This window comes from Lygodium microphyllum, chromosome 19, assembly GCF_053477565.2.
Source record: "Lygodium microphyllum isolate KBCC chromosome 19, Lygodium_microphyllum_v1.1.10, whole genome shotgun sequence".
In the NCBI taxonomy this organism is placed as follows: domain Eukaryota; kingdom Viridiplantae; phylum Streptophyta; class Polypodiopsida; order Schizaeales; family Lygodiaceae; genus Lygodium; species Lygodium microphyllum.
The window spans coordinates 57,466,523-57,472,247 of record NC_141153.1 but is presented as its reverse complement, the minus strand read 5'-3'; positions in this window follow the sequence as shown (position 1 = coordinate 57,472,247).

The window sequence follows — 5,725 nt, the reverse complement described above, 5'->3', positions numbered from 1 at the left end:
GTCTACAGAACAGTTACAGTACAGTACCAGAACAGCTACAGTACAATTACAGTACAGAGACAGAGCAGAGACAGAGGCTCTACAGAAGGTCTACAGAGGGTTACAGAACCTCATAACTCATACTAAAACCATTCCAAACTATCAAAAACTATTCAATAGGCTTCAAAAAGATCTCAATCTTCATCAATCATCAATCCATACTTCATATAGAAGAAAATCAGAACAAAACAGAAGCTATACATAAGGTATACAGAACCAAACAGAACCTATCAGAACATCACAGAACCTCATATCTCCAACATGAGAATCATCATGAACTTCCAAAACATAATCAATATCATCCAAAACACTCTCAAATACTTCCATTAACAACCATACATCACTCTAAATCCATCAAAAATTAATCATTCAGACCTCAAAAACAACAAAAATCAGTCAAAAATTCAATCTTTTTCCACTCTCAACAACATCCCGTCAGAACCACTCAAAGCACAAGTGACTCAAGCCACTAAATCCATGGAACCTCTAAAGCCTAGCTCAACAGAGCATAAGCCAATATATCGGCCAAAACCGCAGTTGGTTACTAAAAAACCAACCACATCTAGTCTCGGTGATGCCCTCCTCAATTCTCAAATGCACTAAGTAGTACATCAACTATAGCCACAACCATGCCCATCGAACATAAGGCTAAGCTACAAACTCATGAGAAAACCAAGCGACAACCATTAGCTCTACTGACCTCTCTAGTGCTATCAAACCTCAACCACCTGTTGGGCTTAGACCCTCTTATGAGTGACACTCAATTCTAACCTTGACCGTGGATTTAGCTGAAAATATAGGGGACAACTTGGTTACATGCCTTCAACACTTGGATGCTACTTTCATGACATTGGCTAAAAGCTACAATGATTGACTAGATCTAGGACTCTTGGAAGAGCCTATAGCAATGGAAGTATGAACACTCCCTTGCTCTTGGGAGGAGTCAAAATTCGTATTTGTTAAAGATTCCAAAGCATCTGTGGAGTTAATTGCAACTGAGGTATCCAAGGAACAAGCAGCCAAACAACATCTCGTCACATCATATAGCAAGAGCATGATCACGGCCATGAACCAAAAAATTGAGAAGTTGCAACGGCTTGCCGACAACAATCCCCCCTTCTTGCAGAAATGGTATGCTGTATGATTGCAATGGGAGCTGGAAAGATGCCAAATAATGACCAACACTAAGCAATGATGCACAATTAAGTCATCGGAGTACAATCCCACCTATATAGCCCCAACTTCATATGGAGTATTGACTACCCTCTGTAGTCGACCCCTCAAGGAACACATTACAAGACATCCTTATTTAGATCGCATCCTCATTGAGGAGGAGTTGCATGTTGCTAGCCGACTGGACTCCGGTGACTTCTTACTTGACATTCTCACTTAGATTACACATATAGGCATCCTCCCTTCTGATTTAGATGGCTATGTTGATTTAGAATATAATCCCAATTTCTATACCTGGTGACTTGTGTAGAAGTAGACCACTAAGACAATTTGTTGAAGACCCTTCATCCTCTAACCCTTTAATCCTATGAAGGATTCTTCTCATTTCAAGGGGGAAAGGGTAAGGTGAATCAAACCAAACATATAAGGAAAAAAATAAAGGAAAAGCACACATTGAAAGAGTAGGATGAAACAACTTGTGGTTGAGGAAAATTTCAATAAAAGTGAAAACAATAGACCACTAGGAGGAAAAAGTCCACTACTACACTCAAACATTTCAGTTCAGCAAGTATGTACTTGTTTCTCATTGCTTGTAATTATTCTGAAAAACAATTACGGTGAATATGGCTTCACGATAGGCACCCATCATGGCAGGCCAAGAAAAGGCTAGCAAATTGCCTTTTTCAGAGGAATAACAAGCAAAATATGGACTTTCGATGGAAACGCGACAACCAATTCAAATTCTAGCATATTTTCAACCTAGATGATGTAGCCATTGAAGAATGGACGGTAAAGCAGATCATCGAGCAATGCAATTTGCAAAAATACATGGAAGCAGTGAGTCAAGGAGTATATTTTTCTAATGTGTAGAGTTCCTGAGGACTTTCCACACAAACCGTGGCACCATAACTGTGCATGAGGGAGAGGAAACTCGTCAAGTGAAGATTGACTTGACCTTGGAGCTAGTAGAAAAGGAATTGGGCCTAGCGAACAAAGTAGAAAGGAAGAAGAAAAGAGACATATATGTCTTACTAGGGATGGACAAGGTAAAAGTCCACACCAATGACGAAATCAACTTGGTGGATATTCCTGATCTTGAAATCCAACTCCAAGCCACCAACTCCAAGCCAAGATGGTGCATGCGCTATTTTCTAGCCAAATATACAACTCCATAATGAGCCGCATTAACATCCCCCTACTAGAGAGTGTCATAGCAAGGTCGTTGGATGAGGTCAACCTCAACGGGTTTGTGAGGAAAACCATTGAGACCTCAGAAAAAGCCTTGGCAACAAGAGGGTAGCCTGCTGTGGAGGAGAATCTCTTGCCACCACCAGGGCTAAAAGAAAATCTTCGTCTTCAAAGGCTGCAACCATTGGATTCAATGGGGTCCTCACTATGATCATCAGGGAAGCCTTGGGGGATAGGAGCAAGAAGAAGGAGAAGAAGGGGTGGATAAAACACCAAGAAGGTCACCACCCTACCAAGAATGGGAGGCACAGTCCAGCGAAAGGACTCTTAGTGAAGAAGAAGAGGGCAAGGAACATGAAGAGAAAACTAACCAGGGAGAGGCTCAGAAGACAAAGAAGAAAACTACACAAGAACAACAGGAGAGGAGGAGAGGAGGAAACAAGAAAGGGTGGGTTTGCAAAGGGCCCACAGGAGTCCAAACAACCGAGGAGGAGAGAAAGAAAAAGCAAGATGAGGAGGAGGAGAAGCTGAGGAAAAATGAGGAGGAAGATATGGCCCTTGTCATGTGCAGGTCCATTGAGTAGCAGTCGAGGTACAATGAGCCAGAACCTGCAAGCCCCATCAGAAACGAAGGGCCAAGCTCAAGTGCCTATGTGCCTAAGTTTGTGTCACCTACAGTGCAAGAAGGCAAGGGCAAGGCTTTGATCACCCCCACCCCTACCCTCTTGACACCCACTACCACCACCACCATCTCCACTCCCAGTTCTACAACCCAGATGGAGGCCAGCAACCCAATGGCTTGGATCCAGTACTTTGTAAATAAGAAAATGGGCAAAGGAGTAGGAGAAGGAACCCCCCTGATGATAGGGACCAAAAGATTGACTATGGCAAACGCTGAGTCAAGGTGAGACCCTAAGAAGCAAAAGGTGGCAGGCTCTACAACCTTTGTCCCTGCAACAGAGAGGTCGCCCAAATAATATGATGAGTATGTCAAAGAGCTCCTCTCTCAACTAGAGAGAGAAAAGGAGGAGAAGAGAACCATGGTGGTAGAGCTTGAAGCTGAAAAGGAGTCCATGGCGGCATTCCAACAGGAAAGAACACACCAAATGGCCATGGCCCAAAGGTAAGTCAATGAGCTGAAAGAGTAGCTACAAGCTAAGGAAGAGACAAAAGCTAAATGGCATGTGCACTTGAATGGAGAAATCGAGGCCACAAAACACCTACGGCAGCACAATGAAGAGATTGTGGCACTCTAAAAAGGTCTACAAGCTCAAATGGAGAAACTCACTAAAGCCATAGAAGAGCTGGAGGAGCTGAGAGAGGAAAGAGCTCACATGTATGAAATAGACGTAGAGAGATTAACCCAAGAGGCTACCTTGGTACATGAAGAGCAGTAAAAGCTAAGGGCGGAAATGAAAGACCAAGAATGAAGGCTCACAGTGCTAGCCCAGAGGCAGGGGGACAACCTCGAAGACATGAACAAAAGGGCGGAAGAATGGGCCAATCAAAACAAAAAAAGGGTCAAAGCCTTGGCACATCGCCTTGCTCAAGCCGAAAAAGAAAAGATACTTGCCAAAAGCATAGAAGAGGCCACCCAAGTGAGCTTCCACACCCAACAACGTGCCTTCCTAGAAACCCTATTGGACATCACCCATGGAAAGGAGGGAGAGTCCATGGAGGCAATGAAAAAGAAACTGGGAATGGCTCATAGGGCATTGAAGGCTGGACACAACAGATGCCACCACAACCTAGTGGAGTTGGCCCAAGCTTGGAAGAACAACACCATTATCTCCTATTGGCAGGCCTAACCTCACAGGAAGTGGATGCGGTCGGGTTCCTCGAGGAGGAGTAGCAAGAGCCAAGCTAGGAAAGGGAGGTGGACGTGAACTTTGAAATGGGACCACATGAAGATGAGCTTGTTCCACTGCCTCCTTCCCTGAGGCCTGAAGAGCAACAACATGCAGACACCTCTGCAGAAAGAAAGGCGGCAATAAGAGAAATAAGGAAGCAAATGGTGGAGGAGACAAGGAGAAAATGAAAATTCTAGGGGAGTGAGGGCACCCTAGGGCACCTATCCCACCATGTGCAGATGACACCCCAGCAAGCTTCCACACCAACGACACCCCAACAAGCTTCTAGGGGAGTGAGGGCACCCCAGGCACCTATCCCACAATGTGCGAACGACACCCCAGCAAGCTTCTACACCTATCCCACCATGTGCGGACAACACCTCAGCAAGCTTCCATGCTGACCTCATAATCTGGGAGAGGCAAGAAATGGCTAGGAGCCCCTTCGAACTCAGCTTGCAATTCCCCACCACCCTGCGTAGAGTGTTATCTATCAAGGTGGTGGAGGAGGTGATTAACATCGGAAGCAGGCTTGTCAAACAAAGATAGTTAGAGGAGAGAGAGCATAACCCCACATTATGGGCCATAGAAGATGCCGAATTTTGGCAAAATAAATTTTTTGAAGTACCACAGTCTGTGCTCGGCTACGAATGCCAACCTATATGGAGAAGAAGGGTCTACGAGACCAACTTGGTACTTGGATGGCCTTTTGCAACACTTAACCCTTCAAGTGGAATGAGCCAACCTTTATGCCCTACTCTCAAGGGGTGGGAATGGATTTTGACTCCAGTGTCCACGTCCGTTATGACTTCCCTGTAATTTATAATCCTCATTATACTACATATGAAGATGCCCTCGTCTTCACGTCAGAAAACTTGTATGATAATCTAACACAATTCACTAACCAATTCTCTTCATGCCCTGACCCCACCTTTATTACCACTTGTAATTACCTTATATTGCTTAGGATACTCCTTAAGCAAGACCCCACCCTGTAGGAGTGCGGCCTCCCAGTGCTCCATTTTGATCCTAATGCTATAGATAATTGTGTGATGGCTCGACTAATGATGCACTCTATTGCCTTCATTTTGCTTAGCTCTACTAGAGCACATGAATGATAGCTTCTTCACCCACTGCAATCATCCATTCCTCTCCACCACCACACTTCAAGTCCACCTAAACCTCAAGGGGTATCTCCAAAGCCATCGATTCCTTAATAAATCTATTAAGCCCTCTTCTCCACATCACTCCGATGAGGAAGATTAAAATTTTGTCATGACTATGTAACTTTATTATTATTGTTATTATTTAAAAAAAATGAGAAAGATATCACACATTGCCACCGCAAGTCGCACATCCATCACAGCCACTGCACCTAGGGGTCTTCATGTTAGGTGCATCCTGTGGCCCTGATCGGCTAACCCCCTAGTCTCATTTTGATCCCACGCTTTCCACTTAGGGCACATCAAGGGAAAGAC